Below are 27,287 nucleotides of genomic sequence, written 5' to 3' on the forward strand. Positions count from 1 at the left end.
GTGTCACCTCAGGAAGATGATTTTTTCAAAGAAACCCGAAACTAGAAGTCCAGGTGAGATCACACTCACAGGATGGCCTCCTGCATTGCCAGGTGAGACTGATCAAAAAGGCCTGGTGCTGGCCACTGTCATCATCCTCATCATTCAGGGTGACAGCTGCAGCATCCTTAGCCCAGGTCCATCATCAAGCAAGGGGGAGGTTGGGTCCCTGGAGAACCTCAAGCAGGAATGTCCCCTTGTCACTGAAGTAAGCCTTGGGCTGACCATTTGGCCTGGAACCAAGGCCCAAGAAGTGAGCAAAGGAGGATCTGAGGGAGGGCTATGTCTATCTCCTGTGCAGCTGAGGCTTCTGTCAGACCTGTTGTCACCCCAACCTGCCTCGGTGCTCCCTGGGGCCTCTCCTATCTGAATCTGTTTGCCTGCTGGTGCTGGTTCCCAGAGGGGCTGTGGTTGTCTGGCAGAGTGGGTTTCAAAAATTCAGATTGGGAGCCGTGGGGATATGCTCTCACTCTCTCAGCCATCCCCTGTCACTAGGGGGGTCCATTGTCTGGTTTCCAGGCGACTTGCCTGGCGCCTGGGGTCTTTGGGACCACTACCTCAGGGGCAGGAGACCCTGGATCTTGAGTGATTCTCAGAAAGTGGCAGCCGAGCTGCCTGTGTCTCACCTGTTTAGTCCCCAAGCACCCTGCAGGGTCTAGTTCTCTGTTCCTGCCCCCCAGCCTGGAGCAGCAGTGCTGCTCACCTCAGTCTCCAACTGGGTGTATAGTCTCAGTTCCTCCTCACTGGGAACCTGCTGCTCCTCCCAGAAAGACCTCAGGAATTCTCAACTGTCTGCATTATCTTCCCGCTGAGGCCCATACCCCTGGGGCAGGAGCTCCTCATAGAGGAGATCTGCCTGACCTAAGACCAATATTAGGACGCCCCTTTGGGTGACCGCAAACGGGCATCCCCTCAGGGTCCAGCCTGAAAGCAAGGTCAGCTCTCCTGGCCCTTGCTCCATGATCCCAGCTTCTCCCTACCCGCTGACCACACTGTGAAGCCTGAGCAAGTCCAGAACTCTCATCATGACCTCAGACCTTTATTCAGAACTTTTTGATTCACAGATGACACTCCATTCTAGCAGGTTTGGTTCCCTGACTCAGCCTGCAGCAGATGAGAAACAATGTATTGTAAAGCAGGACAAAAGGTGTTGAGATGGGAAAGGGACAGTTGAGAAGGTGGCAGAAGTCAAGATCCCTGAAGAACCTTGGTATTGAGTCATAAGCTGTGTGGGCACTGCTGGGAGGTTGCCTGGACCCCACAGATGGGCTGTCAGCATGAGCCCGCCAGTCGGTGAAGGCTGAGAGGTCTGTTCTAGAGAAGCCTCTGCAGGGTGGTTCTTACTATCTGGATAGGTGTATGCAGACTAAGTAGGGAGCTTAGACATTCACCCCAATGTCTGGCACTAATAGATCATATGAAATTCCAAATTGCATATGGTACAAAGAAGAGATCAGTTCCTCTGTGTCTGGTGGAAGCCACTTTGAAGACAGAGCTCCATGCCAGGCACATAGTAGGCCTTCAGTGGGCACATAGTAGGCCTTTGAGTTCCCATTCTGTTCCCATTGAGCATGTTGAGGATGGACTTGGACTTGGGGCATGAGAAGCTGGGTTGTACATGAAAAACTTAGTTGTGTAGCCACTCATCCCTATTCTTAAGATCCATGTAAGATGCACCAGATTTCAGGGATATTAAAATGGGAAAAAACGTGTATCTTAGAATTAGGATGTACATGATTGGTTTGGGAGATCCTTTTATCCCTCTGAGGGATACATACTGCTCATCATCACATCAACAGCTCCAGGAAGGCCTGTAGGAAATGCACCTGCTTAACTTTGAGTAGGTTCTCTTTTTCCAGACCTCGATGGTCAGAGAACCCTATTTGCATGTCTCCTACAGCATTCTTTGGAACTTGTATTCTATGGGACATATTTTAGGTCACCTGAAGTCATTTAGAAAAGTTTAAATTATATTTAGCATACTTTCTTCATTGACCTCAGTTCTGTGACGTGATACATTTTAGAAAGATATACCTTAAAAATGCTTAAGGAGATGCCACTTTTAGCTGCAGATTTGCATAAGTGCTTCAAGGGAGCTTGAGGACACTCCCGGCCTGCTCCAGGAGCTGATCTGCATAAAGGGCCCTAGGCTTTGGGGAAATTGCTATGAGGCCTTTCTAAGACTGTGCCCTCCAAATGGGGTGGTGTAGAATATGTCACCATCCACGCTGACCAAGAGCCAGAAGTGCCCCTAGCCCACTCCCATCTGACAGCCAGCGACTGGCACCTGGTATGAGCACCAGCTCCCCTACCTCACAGTGGAATAAATTCTAGTGTAATTTGCCCTCCTGAGAACCCTATAGGATCAGGTTGAGGCTGGGACTTTGCCTCAAATTCTATCCTTGCCTGATTTTTTCTGCTTCCCTATTTTCCTTCCTCCACTCCCTTACCAATGTTTTCTGGGAGAAAAATTCCTTAATGAAGCACTGGCATGTGGATTCTTGTCTCGGGGCCTGCCTCCAGGGACCCCCATCCCGGACAGGTGCCAAAAAATATTAATAACACTTCTTAAGTATTTTAAACATTTAGTTTGTATCAAAATATCTCCAGTGTGCATTATTTCTTTTAACAGTTTGCATGTTTAGTCAAGATCCAAATGGGGCTCACACAATGATATGTATGATATGATTAAAAATTCTTTTTAATCCTTAGGTTTCCTTGCTTTTTGTTCCCATTACAGTTTTTTGTTTTGTTTTGTTTTTGAGAAACTGGGCTTTGTCTTGAGAGTTTCCCATAGTCTGGATTTGAATGCTGGCATTTCCTTGGTGCTATTTATCATGTTCTTCTGTCTTTATCTTTCCTATAGATTGGTCATTGCCTCTGGAGGTGGGATCAGATTCAGACTTGAGTTTTTTGCAGGACTCCTTCATAGAAGGTGTTGTGTTCTTCTGTAAATAGGTTCCTAATTTCTGGGAGTTTTTCTTTTTGTGATGTTGTCATCTACTGATGCTTGATAGTCAGGTACATTCATTCATTGGGGGCTGCCAAGTAGTGCTATTCAAATTCTGCTATTTCTTCTTTATTAGCTGGAGTATTCTGAGACCCTTCCCCTTATCACCTATCCAGTTACCCTAAAGTACAGTTTGTGTAGGGAATTCAAAGAAAAACATTTGATTTTATCCTTTATTTAACTATTTTCAAAATAATGAATTGGTACCTTAGTATCCTTGAAAGTTTCTTCTCTTACTAGGTTTCTTTTTCTGTAATAATGAGCTCAGAGATTTATCCATGTATCATATTTTTCAGTCCACTGTTGTTACATGGATTTTTAAATGTAAATGTTATGCTACTATATATTTTACTTTGTAATTTCCTGTTTTAAAAACCTGGAAGTATGTCTTGCAGATCTTGTCATGCTTACACATAAAGATCTACCTCATTTTTTTTTTTTATTCCTACTGTGTCTTAGGATTCATGTTAGACTCTTTCTTATTAGGCCAGCCTTCTGTGTACATTATTTCATACAGTCTTTAAGATAATGCTAGGATGGAAATATAAAATTCTTATTTTTTTGGAGGAAGAAATGGAGCCCAAGTTTACCCAGCTTAGAAGTGGGGACCTGGGATTTGAGCCTAGCTCTACTTGAATTTGGAATTTCTGCTCGACTTTGGAATTTCTGCTCTTGACCACCAAGTCTCTGGCTGGGCCAGCTGGAGCTGCTTTCCTTCCAAGAGAGTTACTCATATATCCCCTACTCAGTCTGAAGCCAAACCTCTGCACTCTGGGAACCCTCCCACCTCCTCAGAAATCCTGCTCTAATCAATTATCCCTCTTGTGTGCACATGTCTGCCTCTCAAATGGAATCTTTTCCCCAGCAGTGAAACACACTCAAGTAGCCTCTATCCTAAGAAAACAAAGTGCCCTCCCCTTGCCCCACACGTCCTGTAAGCAGGGCCCACCTCTCTCCCTCAGCTGCTGTTTGATCACATCAGATGAGAGTGGAATGGCCTGTGGACCAGCTCTGTGTGTGCTCCTGTGACCTCTGGGACTCTGTACCTGCTGGGAGGCACCATCCCAGCCCACCCACATGGTGAGCTCTGTTTCTGCAGAGTCCTCAGGGGTCACTTCCACCTGCCCTCCCTTAGGTCAGTCCTGAGGAGCAGGTAAATTTCGGAAAGTCAAACATGGCCTTTGTACTCCTGGCTCAGAGAAGTTGGGAAAATAGAAATAATAAGAGAAAAGTCTTGATTTGTAAAAGGGTGCTCTTTTCATAACAAGGAAATAACTCTTTCTGCATCCTAAATACTTATTCTTTGTCATTTCTTCCTTGACATGCTCAGCCTTCATTAATATTTCTTTTTCTGCACAAGTAGTACCAGTCCTCTGCATGTTATGCTTTGCATTATTAGCTGTGCTTGGATGAATATATTTGTAAAATCTGTGAGGACTGACATGTCTTCTAGTATTTGATTCGCCCACAGTTCCTCAGCCCACTAACTACCCTATGTGTGGCAGGCACTCAGTAGTTGTCAGATGATGGTCTAATTCATTGTTCTTACTAGCCTTTGGGAACAAAAGAAGCTGAAGTGATACACGAGCCAGACAACCCATGGTTCAGATTCTATCTACTGATATAAGACATCAGACTCTGGTAATATCTCTAGATGGTATCTTAAATGTGCTCCCCTCAAAAGCCTATTTCACCTACCATTATTATCTGAGGTCCCTTTTCTGAAATTGTCTGATTTCCTTTTTTTTTTTTTTTTAATTCAGGGAGTGTCAATGTTCCCACCACAGCTGAATTATGGGGTTTCTAGGGACCCAGCCTTTTTGGTATGAAGTGACAGGACTGGGAAGAGCATCTCGAGAATTCCTTATACCTTTTGGGAATATATTTTCCTTGGGAAACCACCCTGTACCCATAATCAGTCCACGTAATTTGGGTAGGCCTGATTTTTCTACTTCCTGCACCAGTTCCAGGGATGGCACATGACCCAAGTGGGCAAAGGAAGCTCAACTTTTTTGTGGCATGACCAGGAAAGGGGTGCTCCCTGTCTGCTGGGTTTGTTGTTCTGAGAATGCAGGACTGGTGCTAGTGGACTGCAATGAAGAGAGAGCCTTTCCGAGAGAGATGCCAATGTAGGGTAAAGTGCAGTAGAGAAATTAGGACAGATCCAGGCCTGATAATGTCGTTTGAGCCCCTGGATCCAGTGTGCCTGAAGCCTGATCACCCCCTGGATTGACAGTTATGCGACCCAATTGGTTCTTCATTTTGCTCAAAACAATCTGTGTACCTTTTCTACCACTTTGAACCTAAAGAGCCCTAACTCATACCATCTCTCCCTCTTTGAAGTTAGATTGTTAGAGCGATACAGTATTTTGGGGGGAGGAGCTCTGTTAGCTTTTATTTTGTACATGATTTCCTCAATACTTCAACAATGGTCCAGTGTGCAATGGAAAAGGGGGACAAATCAGAGGAATAGATCCATGGTTTATGAGAACCTCCTTCCCAATCCAAGGAAGGCTTTATTGCTGGATATATCAGTTATGGATAGTTTTGATCTTAAGTCATAGAAAAAATCCAACAACAGATGCTTAAATCAACAGTACGTAATTTTGTCATGCAACAAGGAGTCTGGAGGTAGATGGTTGTTGGTGCAGGTGAGGAGAGTAATAACATCATGCAAATTCCCTGCCCAATCTTTTGGGTTTCTTCCTTCATACTGTTGCCTCATGGCCATAAGGTAGCTGCTGCCACTCCAGATACCATATCCATATTTAAGGCAGAATGAAGATAGAAGAAGAGTGTGGTACCACTTTCATTTCTCCCCTTTTATTTGGAAAGTGGAAGTTCCCAGAATTTCCTTGCAGATTTCTGTTTGTGTCTTATTGGCCCAAACTCAGTAATGCAATCATTCTTACCTTCAAGGTAGGCTAGGGAAACAAATGTCCAATTATGCATATTGATATTCCTGCCAATATTTAGGTGCTTTTAATAAGAAAGAGGTGGGGAATGGATCTTAGCTACTCAACAAACATATGCCTGTTCTCCTCCAACTCCTGAGTATGAGTTCTCTGTAGGAGGCTCCTCAGTCTTATTGCAAAAACGTTCTGGCAGACCTCCTTTGCCAGGTTGTCAAACCTGTCTGAATCCCAGCTAAACATCATCCTGAGCTCCCTTCATATTTGGTAAAAGCAGCTCATTCGAGAAGATTAAAGGCCAAATTAGAAATACCAGTATTCCAAATTACTCACCGGCTAAAAAGGGGTCTAATAAAAATTGCTTCAGATGGTGCCAAAAAATTTAAAGATATAAAGCACCCAGCACATGGTTGGCATCAAATGAATATTAATTCCCTTCTCTTTATCTTTCTTGTCATTGCCCCCTGCCCTCTCTTTTTCTCCTTGTGTTAGTAAAAAAGGCCATTGAAGTGTGCACTGGGCATTTCGGCTCTTTGGCTCATGACCCCAAATGCCCAGAGAAGGCTCTCAAAACAAAAAACACAACAATGCCCAAGACCCAAGGAAGTCACAATTGTCACATATTTTTGTTTTAATTCAATTCACAAGTTGCTCAGCCCGAGAACTTGAATCTATAGCAAAGCAGGCCCAATTAGTTTTGGTGCTTACTTCATAGATCTGCTTGTTATCCTGTAATAACGTAATCAATACTGCCCACTTGGCATGGAGCAGAGGTTCCACGGGAAGCTGAGACACTTGAGAGGTCATCGGGTCTGGAGTGTGACGAAAGGGAACCTACCCTCGTTTTTTTTTACAGTAACATCTGTACTCCTTAGAGGTAGGGCAGAGGGCTGCCTATGTGGCCTACTTTGATAAGATCAAATAAAACCTCTCCCTCGTCTTTACTTTTTTATGTTTGAGAGATTATATGCTAACATAGAAGGAGTACTCCACTAGAAGTCAAAATACAAGTTTGAATTTGGGTTCTGTATAACTGTATAAACCCAGGCAAATTACTTCACTTCTCTAATCCTCCATCCTTCCTTAAATTGGAAAATTGTTGTGGAAACTAGAGAACTTCTATGACAGAATGTGGCCCATCATAGGCTGCAATTAATGCATGTTTCTTCTCCTGCCCAAACAATAAGAGCACCTACCACAGACCAGGCATTTTCAATATGTCGGGTCATTAGTCCTCACAGTCAAATGATGACGTGTGGGTAAAATCTCCAGTTATGGATGAGAACACCAACGTCCCAAAGACTACAAAACCTGCCCCAAATATCACATTGGTTAAGTCGTGGAGCCAAAATCTGTACCCAGGTTTCTTTTATTTCTTTCTAGTTACTGACAGACTGCTTACCAGATAGCCTGTTTGCTCTTCCTGGCCTAGAATCTTAATACTCTACCTGTTACATTTTCATTTTAATAGGAAATAAAGTTTTGAGCTAAACAGAAAGCCTTACCAGTGGCATTTCAGGCATCAACAAGATAGGTAAGGAGATTAAGCAGTCAATGAAAGTTAGTTTGATCTATAAGACACTGGCAGTGCTGTAAACCAACTCTGCCCAGAGGTGTCCCCTGGGGAAGTATGAATCTGCAAAGCTTCCCTTGCCCCTGAGGCCCTTCTGAGAGGCCAGATCCTCGTTCCTCCTGCAGGACCCTGGCCCACCCTCCCTTTATGGAATCCCAACAGAGAATGCAACATCTTTCTTTCTCTCCCATCCGTTTGCCTTCAAGACAATAGAAAGTCCCTTTTGATTTCTTTATGCCACAGAGAAATAGGAAACAGGTTAAACAAAAGTTGAACTATTTGATAAATTATGTAATTACAGGAACTCTCCCAAAGCTGTAGTGGGTATCATCCCTTCTGAAATGTACTTAGAAATCTCTAAGCTCCTTCTAGGACACATTCACAAGCACCTCCTTGGGAGCATCCAGTTTTGTTTGCATTTCTTTTATTCTCTTCCCCTTCTTTGTGGAGAGATTATCTCCCAGCTTCCGGGAGATCCCTATAGTTGGGTGGGCAAAAGCCCAGGAGTGACACCTGACAGACCTGGGTTGAGTCTTAGCTCTGCCACTTGAATGACTTGAGGTGCCTTGTCCCTCCGCCTCAGGCTCTCCCTTCTCCACATGTGGATAATAGCAGCATCTCCTCAGGGGTTGTTACAAAGATCAAATAAGACACATGAATAGTGCTCAGCATAGTGCCAGGAACATGGTAAGCAATTATTAAGTGTTAGCTAGCTAGTAATAATAGCCACCATCCTGTGGAAGAATCTAAGTGAATGTCTCCAAGTTTCTACTGTTTTTTTTTTGTTTTTTGTGTTTTTTTTCCTTGAGAATGACAACAAAAAGCCAACCCAGACCCCAGAGTTCAGAATCAATCACTATCTGGCATCTTCATGACACGGGGGAAGAATCATAATTCAAAAAGATAAATTATTTCATTCATGGAAGAAACACTAGTCAGAGATCTAATGATTGAAGGAGAGTCCTGTGAAGAGACTGAGGACATAATATATTGCCATGATGTCATTGGGTAAATTATTATTGTTTTGTTTTGTTTTGTTTTTTAAAGGAAGTCAGCAGACAATGATGGAGAGAAAGATTTGTCTGGCTTTTTCCTCTCCTTTTCCTTCTTTGATCTGAGATCAGGGCTGCTCTTTGAAGGGCTGGTTTCGATGCTGCTGATGAGCTGCAGGTGGCTTTCTGAACAGTGATGAGATCATTTATCATTCTCCATTATATATTTTGCCAGGTCCAAGGTGGAAGTTTTGAAACCTTTCTTGCCGGTTTATGAATGAGAAATGTGACAGGTACATTCTAGGTCTTTACTTGGGGCCATAGGATGGCCTTGCCTGCTTTAAGCAAGAGCCCATTCAGATATCTATCAAAACATTTAGGATTGCTAACGGCCACGATGTCTGCAGAGCACCCCAGAAGTCACCCAAACACCACAAAGCATTTACAAATGAACAGCTGTGTTCTCTACACGAAGTGACTGTGTGGGTGAAGACCAAAAAAAGCATACATTTTCAAAATTTCCCTGGTGAGTGGGATGCAATTTCTGTGATTCCTTTAAACCTGTCACGGCATAATTTTTTTCCATATTTGCCATACACATAGTAGGAAAGAATCAAGGAAAATCAATGAATTTCTTTTTTTACTTTGTAGGAATCTTTACCACCTGAATTTGCTAACACATGAGTTCTGGACTTGAAATTTCTTGGGATAATCCTTTAGGTTAATTATTTAGTCATTTAAAACAATTGATTTAAACTTTAGGATTTTTTTTTTTTTTAGATTATTTTCCCAGCCCAGAGTTTCCATATACACTGAGCCCTCATGGATATTACTGAATTACCATTGACTCCCCTCACATTTTTTTGAACAAGTTCTGTCTAATAGAACTTCCTGTGATGATGGAAATGTCCACTCTCTGTGTTGTCTGTAGCAAGTAGCCACATGTGGAACTGGATTTTCCATTTTATTTAATTTTAATTAATTTCAATTTCAATAGCACATGTAGTCCGTAGCTACCTTATTGGACAGAGCAGGTATGGACCATCCTGTGGGAGGGCTATCTGAGCTCGGCTGAAGTCACGTAGAAGATATCACGTCCTTTCTGGATTATGAGAAACAGCATTGCAGTGTGCCCACTGGCTCTCATTTGTCCAGCCACACCCAAGTCTCAAGGTTACAAAGGTTTCCCTGTTCTCCCTGGTGCAGTGTTCCCCCCTTCTAGGTACTCCCGAGTTGTTATCCGGGCCCCTCTCCCGGTATCCTGTGTGTGCTGCCCTGAAGAGCTAGCTTTCGCCCTGTAGGTCAGTGCTCTGCATCTCCCTAGACTGTAAGGGCGTGGCACCATTAGGCTACTGTCAGGTCCTATTCCAACAGAGGAAGAAGGACCAACTTAGACAAAAACAAAGCAGAAAGACCACAAGCATAGGCTTGTAAAATTCATCCTGAACTCACCTGGACCTACTCTGCTGCACCCTTACCTCTCCCCATTTCACCTTCCTTCCTACTTGCCTTTTAGAACCCCTTCTTTTCTTTCTCCATTGTCCTGTTTCTCCTATTAATGTCTCTTGGCTTTGACCCACTCAGTTCCCACATTAGGACCTCTTCCCAGTTCCTGGGACCTTGTGGGTTCCCCACCTTGCCTCCCGAGAACTGACCTCTTGGTAGTGAACACAGGTGTCCCCCTAAGGTCCGAGCCAGGATCAGATCTTGTGAAGCGCCTGGGGCTCTGGGGTTGCCTGCCTCTTCCACTAGGTATAGGGGCCCATAAATACTGTTGATTGCTTGATATTGACAAAAATCTATTTTAAAAAGATATTCCTGTTTTGTTTTGAATTGTTTCTCAGCTATAAACCACATGCAGTTGCTTCTGGAAAAAGCAAAACGAAAAATAAATAACATGGGGATCTAAGCTGTCCAAACAATCTGTTTTCCCCTTTCTGTTACTTTTGACATGTAGTGAGGATCGTCAGCCATCATGTCTCTGTATCCGGGAGTCAGTAGTAGCATTTTGTTGGAAAGGTAAACAGTAAGATAAATGATCCCACTCATCAGTCTTTTTTAGTGTATGGGCAGTGTATTCCCCGGGGAGTGAGATTTCCCATGGCGAAGGGGCGGGAAGATGGTCCATGGAAATGAGAAGAGCAGCTTTGCCCGGTTGGAAGCTTGAGTGTATCCTAGGGCTGTACTTTATCAGAGCATGTGACCAGATGCTAAGTGCTTTGGACATAGACGGAACATGCTATCAGAGGCTTCCCTGGGCAATTCTAAATCAGGGAGAAAAGTTTTCTAAAATTTAGGCTGCATTCAATCCTTCCTTTGAATGGAATGTTCCATTGTAAGGCATTTGATGGTCTTTTACAAAATACATGTATGCACACATACTTATAGATGTATCTAGCGGAGCAGTAGATTACTCTTATCACACGTAGATATGCAGGCAAATGTGTTTTCCTTATTTTGCCCATTACTGATATGATTTCCTTTATGCAGCCCCTTCCTAGGGGAGGTGAGAAGTCCCAGAAGAGACTTAATTTAGTCCAGTCTGGTGATCTCAGCCTGAGTCAGTAGTTTAAACAGCCTGTCCAGGTAATTTTGCTTCTCTGGGGTAAATGCTAACTTTCCTATTTATGCACCCTCCCAAATCCCACCTTGAACAACGAGGTCCTTGGGTGAGTGGAAGGAGGGGTCTGGGATAGATGACCTGAGGGCAGTGTGGGGAAGACGGGGACCCTTGCATCCACAGAGCTTGCTCTGGGAGCTCCCTGGCCTCAGGCAGGACTGAGATGTGTGAGGCTGGTGTCGTTGACAAGGAACCAAGAGGTTGTCCAGATGACATGATGTGCTGGTGTTCAAGTGGCTCCCAATTTTGTATCTGGTTTCAAAGTTCCGACCCATCTTTAGGGACCCCACGCTTCTTCTGGGCCTCCTGGGCTTGCCAAACCGTATGCTTCAAAATACAAAACAACAAAGGGGACAGTGAAAAGGCTTTCTCCGCTCACCCCCCTCAGCCCCACCTTCATCCACCCATCCTCCCACACTGCCCCAAATCGGTAACCATTCTTCCTATTTTTTAGGGTGGGTGTGTAAAGCGTGAAAAGCAAATGAATACAGACTTTTACCTTTCAAGCTTTATGTAAAAAATGTAATATACTATACGTACTGTTCTGTACCTTGCTTTTGTCATTTCAGTTTTTGGACATTTTTTCATATTAGTACATGGAGGGTATCATATTTTTTTGAGTATCATATTTTCATTGGCTACATGTTAGCCATTATGTAGCTACATTCTTTAGCTGTACCATAAACTTGAACTAGTGTCTTGAGAAACATTGGATTATTTCCAGTCTTTCTCTGGTATAAACAAAACTGCAGTAAATAATCTCGTACGCCTGTCATTTTGTGCCTGTGCAGCTATATCTATAAGATAAACTCCAACAAGTAGGTTTGATGGGTTGTAGGTGAAAGTCAGTCTTCTGGTGGTTTTGCCAGTTATGGCCAAGTTGCTCTCCCTAACGCTTGTACCAGCATGCTCGCTCTCCCAACAGCACCTCTGTGATGCAAACTTGATCCAATCATTCATTTCTTAAATAACTTTGACTGTGTTCTTCAGTGTGATAGACATGGAGCTGAGCCTCATGGAAGCCTTACCCTCCCGGCCCCCTCCTTGTCCATTGGCATTCAGAGACAACCATTTTGGTCTTATGGATGAAAGTCCTCCCGTGGGAGTGGGGTGCAGAGCCTTCAAAAGGTGTGCTGGCGGGAATCACCCAAGTTGAAGGAGTTTACTCCGCACCTCCCCCACGCTGAGCCCTTGCAGCTGCTTCTTGTCTGTTTATTTGCCCCCAATGATTTAGACCCTAAGCCCATCTATTCTGCTTGAGGTCTCCTGGTAAACATTCCAACTGTTGATCCTGTGTTAGTGCTCAGCCATGATCTCTGCTTCTCTTTAGGGAGGGACACAGTCAACTTTAAAGTCTGTGTGTCTCAGGCAGATGGGAATTGAGAAAACAGAATCTGAACAACACAAGGCAGATTAAGTTTCCTGGCTGCCTGGGTTCTTGGAGCTGCCTCACGCCTGTCTGGACTTGCCCTCCAAATCTTTGCTTGAGCACTAGAATAGGGGTCCTGACCTCAGCAGCATACAGGGCCATCCAGATAAGGTACATGAATGCCCTTGGCTGGGAGAGTCTGGGGAGGGGCAGAGAGCATTCCAGCAAATTGCCTTCTTACAGGCATCCTGGGCTCAGGAAGCCAGAACATTTGATATTTTCAAGAAAAGCTAGAGACCTAGATTTTTGTGTGAAATTCAACCATATTAAAATATTGGCAACGGATTCATATTAAAATAACACCAGCACCTGTGATAACAGCTCTGGGGACTCCGAAGAGCATATCCAAGAGTTGGGTTTGGTCTGTGGTCTACCAGTTTGCACTTCCACCTTAGCTCAGGGTCTTTCCTCTGCTGTCCCAGGGGATGTCCCAGACTTTTTGCTTCCTGAGTCTTGGACCCACTATGAGCCTGGATGTGAGGTGCTTGGCTTCCGTTCAGACCTGCTGTCCCGCAGGCTCTGCTTGCTGATATTGCCTCGCGGCAACTCTTCTTGGACAATTTTCTCTTCTATAAAATCTCAACCAATTTTCAAGTCATCCAATTACAACAAACATGTTATGAATCCCAGGCATGTTTATGTAGGAAAGCCCGGTGCTCCCAACACCCCTCCCGTGTCCGAGTGCACTGGGACTTGCATCCTACTCCAGGGAGAGGAAGGGTTTCTTCCCCCGTTTGCATTCATGAAAATATAAGACTTGCTTCTCACAGGCAAGTTCAACACTGCCTTCCATGTGTCTGGCCATCTCCACCAATTTTTTAGAGGTTTTTGTCTCATCTTGAGTCACAGCAACCTCAGCAACCTTGCCTCTTTCTAGAATGGTCCTCTGAGCAACCCTTTGTTTGTTCTTACCTCCCTTAGTTCCTCCCTGAAGCACAGTCTCCTGTTCTTTGGGGATCTAGAGCCCGAGAATGGAAAGAAAACATTGATTCTGTGGGCTGTGTTATTTCTCCAAGCGTCAGTTTCATTAGCTGTAAAATGGGGTGACTAGCAGAGCCCTCTCCACATCACAGAGCAGTAGGAAGAATCCCATTGCTATGTATGTGAAAATGCTCTGTGACTGCAAAGTGTTGCAAAGTGCATATCAGCATTTTTTTTTATTATTGCCTAAGAACATTAGGGCTATAAAAAAAGGAAGCACTAAAGATGTAAAACAGGGACTTGCCATCTCATGATGCTAAGACATGCAGTTATTATTTTCCAGTATTTTGTATTCTCTTCCAGTCCTTACCCATATAAAAACAATCAGAGGGTGATCCTGAGCTGAATCACTTTCCCTCCAGGCTGCTCTCTGCCCTTCTGTTCTCCAGCATATGGGAGGGGAACAGAACCAACCTCCTTGGAGGATGCCCGGTGAGTGATTTATCACTGAGTCTCTTTAAAGAGATCAGACATTTTATGCAGCATGAGCAAGCTAATGCAGAATTCACCTAACACCAAAATGCCTAGAAAACAGATGAAGAAAGAAACACTCCAAAAAAAGATTTCTTCACAGTGATGCCTTCTTTTCAGAGTACTTCATAGCTGTTAAAGGGTTTGCATAGGTAATGTCCCTTCTATCCCTTGAACGGTGCTGAGAGGTAGGTAGGACAGAGCAGACCTATTTATTCTTATTTTGCAGCTGAGGACAAGAAGCCCAGAGAGGCTAAGTGGTTTGTTCAAGGTTACGATTAGTTTGTGCTCAGGCTGGGCTTGGAATGCAGATTTGACAGACGCTTTGCTTGCTAGGTTTCTGTCAGTTTTGTTTTTTTTTTCTTCATCATAATCTCTGGGTTCAGTGACCATAAATATCACTTCTTCTCTGTGAATCCATCCATAGCATTTTTCACGTCATGTTCCAAAAATACTGTTATTTTATTAATAAAATATGCTCAGAAGCTACATGTATGGTTATCTGAATATTATAACAACCGCAAGATATAACTTACTGTCACACTTTCTAAGGAACCCCAGGGAGCTGCAAATCTTGTTGCTTTGCAATTGCTTGGAAGAAGTGGGTCACAAACGGAAATCTAATAGTCGATGGTTATTATATTAGTATTTTACCTTGTATGTTATTGAAACTACTTCTAACAATGACTTTCTTTACAATAGCTGTTTTACTTAGTGAAAGTAGTTTTTGTGTAACTCCTTACACGTCGTTTATGTCCCTGCCATCCTCACTGTATCTCTACGAGGTGGTCAGGACAGCTTGAAACCCAAGAGCGTCTGGGTCTTCCAGCCTTTTGGGGCCACCTTCCACCTGGGGTCAAGTCTCCCTTCTGCCTGCTGCCAGTAGGCCCACCCAATTGTTCCATGAATTTCCTGGGGAGGCAAGCTTGAGGCTGGAGATGGAAAGATGATGAGCTCCCTCTGGGGCCCTAGTGAGGGCAGTTCACAGCCCCTGGTCAGCCTACGCTGCTTCTGTCTGCTTCAGGATGCTCCATGATGCGTGAGACTTCTGTGCCTCCCCTTCCCTGCTGCCCTTCCATGGCCTTTCTTCATCCTGACAATTCACTGCTCGTTCCAGATTGTTGTGTGTGGCAGACTTTATTCAAGTTTTGGGGAAAATGGAAGGTAATTATACCACAGGCAGAAAACCACTTCAAATTCCATTCAGATGTTCTTATTCACACAAATCTACTGAGCACTTTTCACCACAGGGAATTTCTTATTCACCTGCTGCCATATTGTAGAAGCCGTCTTGCTGCCTATACGGACTCCATCTTTCCTTTCTCTCACTTCCGATGACTCTCTGCCCCTTTGCTCTGGGCTTAAATTTTCTCTCACTTTGATTTTTTTTTTAACCATTTTTCTTTTTCAGACCATGCTCTGGAGGGTCCTGGCTTTTATTCTCAACGAAGCTTATTAAGGCATTTTCCTAAATAAAAACTATCTTCCCAGATTTGAATTCCCAATTTTACAAAAGTGGTCGCAGCTGGTTCTTACATTAGTATCGATTTTTCCTTTCCTTTTCATGAATAATTATTTCCATTTTGCAGATGAGGAAGCTGAGGCTCTAAGTCTTTAAATGGCTTGTATGAGCACGAGAGCTGGCAAGGAGTGGTGCTAAGACTTTGTTCTAAGGTTTTTCCCTCTCTCCTTCTATTTTTCAAGAGACCTTAATGTTAATAGTGTTTTTTTGTAATGATATCAAGCCATATCTTAATTTACTTTTCTCCATTATAAGTGATTACCTCAAAGAACACTTTGCATTGACTTTCCACTGCTCAGAATTCAAGGAGCAAACTTTTGACGCTAAAGGAGCAACAAATGTCATGGCTGTTGTTAACACAGGCAAGTCAGGCTGTTTGTATTCTTTGTAAAAATAATTGTCTCATTTATCTTCACCTCTACCACCTAGTCCTGTTGCCAAGGTCAAGTTAAAGATGCAGGTGAATTGTAAATATGTCACCATGCTCACAAAACACCATCTCCACACCAGTGTTGTTTGAAGTGGCAATAAAGTGTTGAGGGGTCAGAAGCTGGAGATGAGAGAGATGGAGAGAGGTCCACCCTCTGCGAATGTGCACAAATGGACCAACTCTCAGGAACACCAGAAACGTGTCGTGCATGTTAACCAGGAACAGAAAAGGCCTTCCCAGCAAGGGAGGGCTAATTTCCTGTGGAATTCCATTCCACCAAATCAACTCACTTGTGAATTAAATGGTAAACTTTTACTCCCCTCCTAGGCAAACATTTCTCTCGTAGTGAATCTCCTGCTATCACAGAGGCAGTGAATTAAAGGCAGGAGAATCCATATAGACAACAGTTTCTGCTTCGATGCACAAATGACATCACTGGATAGTAACTGGAAAAGAATGTATCATGGCAGGTCATTGATTGATGAACTGAGCTTAGGAGAAAGAAATGAAGAAAAGGATCCTTAGAGGTTGATGATACATTTTTAGGAGAGAGGAACCCCGTCTGTCTTTAATTTGCTTTTCTTATTTACTGGGCAAGTATAGTGCTAGATACAGGAGAAGCAAGGATTAACAAGGCACTGAGCCTATTTTGTGTGTGTATGTGTGTGTGTTTTTTTTTAAGATTTTATTTATTTATTTGTCAGAGAGACAGAGAGCACAAGTAGGCAGAGAGGCAGGCAGAGGGAGAAGCAGGCTCTCTGCTGAGCAGGGAGCCAGATGTGGGGCTCGATCCCAGGACCCTGGGATCATGACCTGAGCTGAAGGCAGACGCTGAACCGACTGAGCCACCCAGGCGCCCTTGCACTGAGCCTGTTTTTAGGGGCTGACAGTAAATGGGTGAATAAATTAGGATGACCCAGATGGGGTAGGTGCTGTGAGAGCTCAGAGAAACAGTCTTGTGGTCAGGGAGAGTTTGCCTGAGGTAGTAAGCTGGTACCTGAAGGATGAGAAGGAGGGCTCCGGGCAGAGAGAAGTGGAAGTGGTTAGCCTGAGCAAATGGAAGAGCAGGGAAGTTCAGAGGCTGGAAGGAGAGAGGTCCACGCGAGCAGCTAGGTGTGGTGTGGTAGAGAAGGGAAGGGAGCAAATGTGGCTTACACTTCAAGCCTGTTGAGACTGTGGTGCTTTTGGAGCATCTAAGCAGAGATGTGCAGGAGGAAAACAGAGCCGTTTGGAGGTGAAAATGTAGGCAGGGGAGTCCTGAGAAGCAAGCACCTAGCGTGTGTTGTGTAGACTGGGATGGGGGGCACCCGAAGAAACCTCAATAGTGATGAGATGGGCAGAAGAAATGCAGCCCCAGAGAAGCCTGGACAAGCAGGTCACAGAGGTGGGAAGGAATGTGGACTGATGCAGCCTGTTTGTTTTCACTTGGGGGAATCGGTGGCGCATTGCCGTAGTAAAGACCTTCAGGCTGGCTAACCCACGACATGCCATTCATACAACTCATGTGCCAGGCCGACCAGGGGACAGTTTGGGGACACAGCGCCGGCCATAGACACTATGTCTGCTAGTCAGATTCAGCTTCAGGACTGCCAGTTTGAGATCCCTAAACTAAATCAATTAGATTTAGTTAGAAGAAATCTACAACACATTGTTTGGTAACTTGCCTGATGACTTACCTTTGGTTATTGTCCAATCGGAGGGAAAATATTCCAGTCCAGGGCTCTTTCCCATACACCACACCACTTCAATTTTGAGCAGACATCTGTAACCTGAAAATTCTGTGCTAGGTTTTAGGTATTGTGGGGTGGGGGGGTGGTTCCCAGATGCTTATTTATTTGTAAGGATAAAGTCATTAAAACTCTCCGTGCTGTACTTAAGAAATGAGTTTTCATGCACCCCCTTTCATTTCTTTTATAAACAGACCAGTGTGTTTTCTCATCCTCCAGTTGATATAGATGGTATCTTCATTTCCCAGATCCAGAAAGCAATGAGGCAGAATATTCCAGAGACTACCAGAAACCACAGCTGGAATCTTTTGATAGCACAGGACCTTAAAAGTAGAAAGAGAGTAACATTCCATCCAAGTCCACTAGTACCTTACCTGCTATGAGCCTAGCACTGGGCAAAAAAGTGTTTTTAGTTTGTGTTTTCCATTTCTTTTCATGTAAATCCTCAAGGTAGAAGTTAGCGAGGCGGTCAATACTAGGGCAGGAATGACGCTCACTTATCTTTCATTTCCCGAGGAACACCTTAAAACTTTCTTTAGAAGCCACCACAGCTTTGGAGTAAAGAGTGTTTCTGTCAAAGCTTGTCCAGCATAGCTGGGCCCCTGTGCACCCTTTGAGGGAGGGGTAGCAACCAGAGCCTCAGCCACCTGGAGAAACATGAATGGATGTAGTCAATTCCTTCACTCTTTCATGCTTTGAATAACAAAGATTTCACTGTTTTGGAGTTGCTAACCCTGGCTCTCATGACAAAAATCCTTCATTAGTTGGATTTCCCTTCCGCCCCAGGCAGTACAAGGCCATTCCTCACGCTGCCCTGGGCACAGAGAGCGAAGGACATTTGTCCTTCCTTGTGTTCTCTCTTCCTCTGCGAATTCTGTTTCGTTCTTGTGCAATTGGGCTTGGGCCAAGAGGAACTGTGAGCTGGGGAGAACCCTCATCTAGAACTGAGTTTGCACATGGCAGCCATAACTGATTTTTCTTCTGTGTATCTGAAAATAGCCTTTCTTCCTCCGCCTCTTCCTCCCTTCAACTTTCTCCTCCCACTTCCCTTTTTCTCACTTCCTGTTGTCGCTTCCCTATTATCGCTTCCATTTTCTTGCCTTCGTTCCTTCCCAAGTTTTCTTGCTTTTCTTTTTATTCTTGCCTTTTCTTTTTAAACTTTCCTGCTTCTTTCCTTCCTTTCCTTTCCCCCATTTTTTCTGTTTTCTTCCCTTTTCCTTTGACCGTTTTTTTCTTCTCCATTTCTCTGCATTTTCATCAATTTTCCGTCTTTCTTTTCCTTTTCTTGCTATTTTTCTTATATTTCATCGCTTTTCTTTTTTCCTGCCTTTCTTTTCCTTATTTGTTTCCTTCCTTCTCTCTCTGTTTTCCCTCCCCCACCTTCTTTTTCCTTCTCCTCCTCTCCCTTCACTTTTTCTTCTTCATCTTTGTCTTTCTCAGTTGATGAGTTTGACAACCCTGGGATTCCTAGCTACTGAAAGAGCCTCCAATTCTCGGGAAGTGAGACCAGCACTCACCTCCTGTCTCTGCCACCTTTTAACCATATGAGTTCGGGCAGATCACTCCATCCCTCTGAGTACAGTGTTCTGACCTTTAGATAATCTAGTTGCCAGTTGAGTGACTCTCTCCACCTTGTGTATGTCCATGGGATGATCTCCCATGGGGCTGCGTGTTCCAGGTCCCTCGGAGGTTAATGTATGCCCTGAATGGAACACATGGAGGCCTGTTCTGTTCTTCCCTCATGTGGCGCATACAAGATCCCACTTTACATAACTAGGAGGGATGACTGGCACACAGAATACCCCACTTTAGGTGACTACTCTGTGACCCCACCACCTCACTCTGTAGACTGTGAGTTCAGGTCCAGACTGGATGGAGATTGGCTGCATGGCAGCCAGATCATTGTCTGCCCGATTTCCCCACTGTCAGTCAGTTCCCTTGAATAAAGCTGTGTAAATGGTATGCAGTGGCTTGTTTCATTTCTCCATCTTCAAGTGCCTTCTCAGTTTGGAGGACACTTTACTGACCCCCCCCCCCCGCCTTCTAATACTCTGTGTCCCAAATTAAATTGGCTTGAACCTCATCTCCTGTGCAGTGGGGGCGCCCACATCCCTCCAGATTTTAGGTGAGAGGGTTGCTTTGGCTTTCCCAGTGGAATCTGAGTTCCTGTGCCTGCCATCTAGTTCAAGAGAGGAGTCTTCTTACAGTCCTACACTTTCGTTTTACCCTGCAAGTGTTTCTTCTGGCAAAGGCCTCTTGCACACAGTGTTTGTTTGTAGCAGATTGTACTGATGGATTATGGCCAAGGAAGGTTTTTACAACTCCGTGCTGCTGTTTGCATTTCTTCTCTCTCTGAAGTGGAGGTAGCAAACTCGTGGCCAACAGGCTAAATCTGGCCAGAAAACAAAGGCAATCTATAGAAGTTCTGTTTAGCCCACTGTTATACATAAACCTTTTCATTTGTTGCTAGCATTTGAAAATCAGGGGATTTCATGTCAAGATTCAGCTTTCTGGCTGTTCCTGAAAAATGGAATATCCGGTCAGTCTGGGTCTTCATTTGTGCATGATTGGGTGCAATGGAATAGCATTTGCTCCCTTAGAGGAGCCTAGCTAGCTAGCTACCCAGTTCCCCTCACCCCCCTGGCCTAGTCACTCAGGATCCTACTTGCCTGGAGCCTGGAGGCATTGTGGGGGGAGGGGCTCTTCTCCTTAATAATGCTTCTCCAAAACATCTTGTTTCCATACAAATCCTCTAAGATCCACTAAATACATGCTTTCTGACACATTACTGCCCTTACAGCAATGAAACCACAACTGTTATATCTCCTTAAATGGAGAGGAAGGAATGAGTTTATCAGGACAAAAAAAAAAAAATTAGGAAAAACACCATTTTGCCCTGAATTATCCTTTGAAATAATAATTTCTTATTTTTTTCATGCTTTCTTTATGTGGATAAAATTTTGGGTTATTCCCACATCTGGTCAAGACAAAGTGCTGGTTTGCGTGGGATACAAAGTCAGGTAAATAAAGTTCTTGAAGTACTTAAAGTCCTTTTGTTAAAATGTTTGACTTTGCCAGTTTTGATATTCTTTTGGTTCTCTCTAAAGATAATGGCATATTAAATCCTTGCTTACTGCTTTCAACCAGTTAGTCAAAATTTTTCTCCCAGGGAATTTCCTCACATTTTTGAATTTGGGATTTTCCTTTTTTCCTGTGAAGCCTGATAGTCATACCTCGCACAAAGACAACGAGTCCTTCCTTGGCCGTGTTATATCAGATTGAACCCCTGGGCCTCTCTGTTCCTTCTCCCTCACCTTTGTCTCCTTCTCTGTAGCCCTTGCTATATATCTGGTATTCTCTGTCTCCCTCCGTTGGATGCAGAACCCATGAATGCAGGATGTTTGGCTGGCTGTTTAGTTCATCACCCCATCCTGGTGTGGTCTCAGTAGGCTCTCAGTAAGGATCTGTGGCATTGTTGAATTCTGGGCCAAGAAGGGAGTTGACCTCTCTCTGTCTCTGCCCTAACACCCAGCTCTGTCAGGCAGGGTCCCAGCAGGAGGCACCCAGCACCTCAGGCTGGGTGATGTGTGGAAAGTTTAAATGAAAGGGGATTGTGGGCGGGGCTGAAGGGCATTAATAAGGTGTAATGTGAAACTAACAACAACCATAGCACCACTATACCTGGAGGGATCAGGAGTTAGGAACCACTCCCAGAATCCTAAAGAATGGCTACTTGGAATCATCTGCTTGATAGGGGTGTGACCTTTGGAGTAGGGACTCAGACAACCTGATGAAAGGCTCAGGTCTCCAGTCCTCCCTGCCAAGTTGATTAAACCCAGTGGAATCTGGAGACAAAAGAGCCCATTGATGTGGTCCATCAAGTCAGTCCCTGGGGCACAGAGTCTGGTGCAGAGTGCGAAGGGTAAGTCTGGAAGGACCAATGGAAACTATCCAGCATAAAAGCTCTCCTGCTGTGCTCCCAGAAGAATCATCTTTATCAAGCATAGCTGTGCTTAGCACCTAGCAGAGAAAATTGTTGGCATGCTGGAAGCGGGGCGGGAGGGGGGGGGGCTGGTTCTAGGTGGCAGTTAGTCAGGAGACAGTTAAGTAACCAAAAGTCAGAATGCATAGCAAATTTGGGGGGCAGTCTATAGTTGCTTAGGGATAAGAGTGAAGAGAGGGGCCTAGAACCTGGGAGCCATCAGCAGCATGGGATTCACAGGGCATGGGACTCCATGGGCTTTTTCAGCCACAGGCCTGCCCACGAGCTGGTGGCTGGGCAGCTCTGGTGGCCATTGTCTTGCTTGTACCTGATGCTTTTCTATCCTCAGTCAGCGTGAGATTTTCTGATGTGTTGCACCTAAAAGGTGGAGCTCTCGACATGAAGCTGGGTGGGGCTGGCAAATATGTTTCGGACTGGAAATCTGAGAGAAAAGGATGTTCTCTTTTGTGGAAAGGAGGCTGAGGATTCCCATGAAAGGACCCTCCTTTGACGGGGAAGTGAGCTTGGTCCTTTTGGTCTACTCCTCCTACCTTGTCAACTCTTAAGTCACTTTTTCTCTTAACATTCTCCGACCTGTGCCTATTTCCTCTTCTCAAGATTGAATCGGTTGTTCCTTCATGTCTGATGCCTTTGCTCTTGGCATATTTTTCTGTTAGGGCACTTTTCATATTGTAATAGAACGGGTTATTTGATTGGCTTCCTCTCCTACACAGTCACCATGTGTCTGTTCACACACACACACACACACACACACACCTTCTCTGAGGGCTTTGTTCATCTCCATATGCCCATACATAGTGCCTTCAACATGGTAAAAAGCCAATAGATGTTTGTGGCATGAATAAATGACTAAATGAGAATTGGTCTACCTAGGATTGCCTCCCTCTGTGTCCACCATGTTCTAGATCTTCCCTGTCTCCTGACTGTGTGAAAGCTTACCTGCATGTTTCATTATTTCTTCAAGGTCCTGCTAGCTGACCTGCTAATTTGAAATTCCAAATCACAACAATGCAAGAGTGTGTTCAGCTGGGTTATATGTTACCTTGTGCTGGAAATTTTGTAGACAAGTGTCTTCATTTTTTGATCCAAACGGAATGATTTCTGCATGTGCACGCCCTTCAGCAATCCAGTTGTTGGGTAGTGTTTCTGCTCAAGGGCACTTTTGGTTGTCTCATAAGTGACATGCCACAAATAACTGCCTACCTTGTGTGATTATGGTGTATTCTTGATTTTACTTCTCCCCAGTCCATCTTCCCTTTCCTTCCACCTTTCTGATCACTGCAACATCTCCCAAACTGCAGCAGGTGCCTGGGACATGGCAGTTTTGTACTGAGCTTCTCTTCTCGTGGTTGGGTGAATAGAGGCTGCAGTTTCAATGCTCCCGAAAACACTGGGAAGGGTCTTCTGGTGATGGGGTTTTGGAATATTGGTGAGGTTCGGTGGGGTGAGGTCCGGAGCCGATGACTAAGAAAAAATTCTTGAGACATTTTTGGTGCAAAATGGTGGTTTATTAAAGCATGGGGACAGGACCCGTGGGCAGAAAGAGCTGCTGCCCTGGGGTTGTGAGGGGTGGCTGATTATATACTATGGGGTTGGGGGAAGGTAAGGAAAAAGGGAGGTTTCTGAAAGAACTTTCATATGCTAGAGAGAACTCACGGATACCAGAGGCCTTGGCATTGTCAAGTTAAGGTTGTTTAGCCCTCTAGTAAGGCATTAACAGTAAGATAGTTGGGGACTTCCTGGAGGAACATTACACTCTGCCCACTTCAAGTATCTGTCAATGGGCTGCAGGTTATAAAGATATTTAATTGTATTTACGTTCCCTTCTGGAAGCTATTGCTAAGGCTTTTGTAAATAAACTGAAGGAGACTCAGGTCTTACAGGATTGTGGTCTCTACAAGTTAACTGTTTTTCCTTTAGGGAAGCCAGGAGTACCCGAGGAATGTCACATATATCCCATGGGGGGGTGTTGTGGGGTATCAGCTTCTGCTTTGTTCTCTGCTTGCCCTCTGTTCCCTCATCATTGGCATCTCTGAAGGTGGTGTGGCAAAGCTCAATGTATATTCGTACATGTATAATAAGCATAAGCTACCTGTGTTCTAAAATTCTGAATGTGACCCAAGGAGTGACCTCAGCATATGGAGAGCAAAATAAATGAAGTTAATGCTTTCCCTTCTAAAATGCTATCAACTTCAGCGTCCATCTGAATCAGATTCATTTTGCAGGTGTTTGTGCCACCCAATTAACCAGAATTCTACCACCTGACAGCTGATACTTTAAGAATTTGCTGATTTGGAGACAGTTGATGGCTACAGACATTTGAACCCACTCACTGTGTATAACTGGTAGCATCCCTGCTCAAGTACAATCCCTCACAGGAGCCATCAGCCCTACAAGTGCTATGTTTTTAACAAGCCATTTTTGCACATATAGGATTAAATTATTTCACAAGGGAAAGAAAGGAAATAAAGATGGGAACATGGAAGGCTGCAGGAAAGGGGAAAACAAGGTCATAGCTGCCCCTGTTCTCTCCGGGATGTTCCTGGAATTCCTATAAGTCTGCTGGTTTAGAAAAATGGCTCTAATGTATCAGATCATTTTCCTAAAACTGCCTGGTTCAAAGATCACAAGCCTAAAGTTCTGAGCCAAAAGGAGAGCAACATAGGGTCTGGCCTCTGGAAAATTCTGAGATAGTTGAAATCCTCCTCTGGTGCTCACAGCACGTGATTTGCTGAAGCACCTAGCCTGTTTATTTCTTGTTTCAGTTGTCATTTGTATCCTCTAAATGCCAGGTTTCTTGATGATAGTGATTTGGTTCCCTTCATTACTGTGATTAACTGTGGTTAGCTGTGTCTGCTACTTAGCAGGTACTCAGCGTCCTTAGCTCTGAGCACAGTGATGAAATGTGTGGGTCAGGGTACTGACACACTAGCATTTTTTTTTTCACACTAGGATTTTTAAGATGCTCTTCTAATACAAAGAAAAGAGGGGTAAAAGACACAGTGCTGACACAGTGGAGAGAAACCCCACAAAAGAAGGGGAATCTGGGCTGCATAAGGGCTCACATGTGAGGACCTGGTGCGTGGCTGAGGTCGGTAGACACTGACAGGGCATGCTGGGGTGTTGCCATGCTTTAAATTCTCACTGGGCTTGGGAGGATACAGCAGAGCAAGGTGTAACCCTAACCTAAGCTGAGGGTGTCATTCCGGCGTGGAGAACACGGTCCAGTTCAAGAACATCGCCAAGGCAAATCACCCCTGCTCTGTGTGGGACCAGTGTTCATTCTGTGACTATATTCAAGATGGTGGTGCTGGTGGGCAAAGGGAAACTTACAGCTATTTCAGTGCCTGGTATTGAAAGTCACATTGACCCGCTGGGTCTGAAAAAGGCTCCAGGATCTCAAAGAATCATAGTAAATGTTGGTCTTAGGAAAGAATACCTGGATTTCCTATAAGTAAGAACGGGTTGGTCCTCCAGTGATTAACTAGAAAAAACAAACAAAAAAGCTTTTTGGTCTCCACCTGGATGTGGCCAGACATAAAATTTGATACAGAAAGTCTGAAGTATCAATGGAACATGAAGGCGGAAGTTCCAGAAGACAGATAGAAATATGCGCCTAAAATATCAGGAGAGGTTGGGGATGGAAATACAAGTATGGAAATCATCAGTATATAGATAAGACTGTCTTATATTCAGCTTAATGTTCTAGTACTCACATACTAGGGGTGAAAATTAGTATTTATTGAAGGAACAAATTGATGACTAAGTGAATGAGTCAAGTTCTAACTACAAAATAGTGTGATTAATTTTGGGGTTGAGAGGTACGAACCTCCACTTATAAAAGAGTCACAGAGATAAAAAGTACAGCATAGGAAGTATAGTCAATAATATTGTATAACGTGGTATGATGACAGATGGTGACGACACTTATGGTGGTGAGAACTGAGTACTGTAGAGAATTGCTGAATCGCTGTGTTGTACACCTGAAACTAATAGAACGTTGTATGTCAACTACACTTCAATTCAAAAATCAAATCAAATATGCTGGGATGTTCACATTCAGAATTTTGTCTACTTCAAAGTAATCGTCTTGGATTTATTCCCATAAAATCTTTATTTCTCAGGGCAGTTTCAAGCACCTGTAGGAATTAATTGTATTCAGAGCACACACTTTTACTTATCTCCAGCGTTGGTGACTTCTTACCTTTTGAGAGTGAGTGTGAATTCTGGCAACAACCAAAGGTAGTTCATAGCCGCATTTAGTGAATGATATATGGGATAGGAGAGATAACACAGTTTTGGTCATTAATCATTTTAAATCTTAAAGTAATAGAACTTAACTTCTGGTTCTGAAGTCAATTTTAAAAAAACAGAAAATGTTTGAGCCTCAAATCACAGCCTCCTCACATAATGGTGATTATGTTGAAGTCCAATGTTGTATTGATTTTAGTACAAAAGTCTAAAGCCAAAAAAAATATTTATAATATATATAAATATTATATCTTATATATTTGTGTTTTTTAAAATTATTTTTGAATGTAAAGTTTAGGTCTTCAGTGTGGGCTGAAAAGCATTTTTTCTTCTTGTTCTTCATTATTGGAATTCATTTTTTTCTCTCTTTCCCCCCCTAATCCATTTAGCATTCCTTGGGTCATATCAACTGTGGTGTTTAAAATGCCCTATTGAGGGCACCTGGGTGGCTCAGTCGTTAAGCAGACATCTGCCTTCGGCTCAGGTCATGATCCCAGGGCCCTGGGATCAAGCCCCGCATCGGGCTCCCTGCTCAGCAGGAAGCCTCCTTCTCCCTCTCCCACTCCCTCTGCTTATGTTCCATCTCTCACTGTGTCTCTCTCTGTCAAATAAATAAAAAAAATCTTAAAAATAAAATAAAATAAAATGCCCTATGAGTAGAGACAAGTACTAACAATAGGCCAACTTCTGAGAAGTAAGAAATGGCAGGAAATGTGGTTCATACCTCACTGAACTTTGATCCTTCTATCACACATTATTTTTTAAAAAGATTTGTTTATTTATTTTAGAGAGAGAGAGAGTGAGAGAGATAGAGCAGGGCAGGGAGGGGCAGAGGGAGGGAGAGAGAGTTTTTTTTTAAATTTTTTATTGTTAGTTAATCACCATACATTACATCATTAGTTCTTGATGTAGTGTTCCATGATTCATTGTTTGTGCATAACACCCAGTGCTCCGCGCAGAACGTGCCCTCTTTAATACCCATCACCAGGCTCACCCATCCCCCCACCCCCTCCCCTCTAGAACCCTCAGTTTGTTTTTCAGAGTCCATCGTCCAGAGAGAGAGTCTTAGGCAGATGGCCTGCTGAGTGCAGAGTCTGAGGCAGGGCTCGATCTCACGACCCTGAGATCGTGACCTGAGCCAAAACCAATAGTCAGTTGCTTAACTGATTGCACCACCCAGGCACCCCATGTGTCATTAAATTTTTATTGAGAGGATCTAACTCCAACACTGGGGAATGGTAGGAAAAAAAAACAGGGTTAGTGGTATACTCTGGAGACCTGGGTTTGAGTCCTGTCAATACTAATAATGATACCACCATTACTACTA

Source organism: Eumetopias jubatus, unplaced genomic scaffold (assembly GCF_037043125.1).
Source record: "Eumetopias jubatus isolate StellerSeaLion01/CBP00866 unplaced genomic scaffold, mEumJub1_p1.0 scaffold_3, whole genome shotgun sequence".
Taxonomy (NCBI): Eukaryota; Metazoa; Chordata; class Mammalia; order Carnivora; family Otariidae; genus Eumetopias; species Eumetopias jubatus.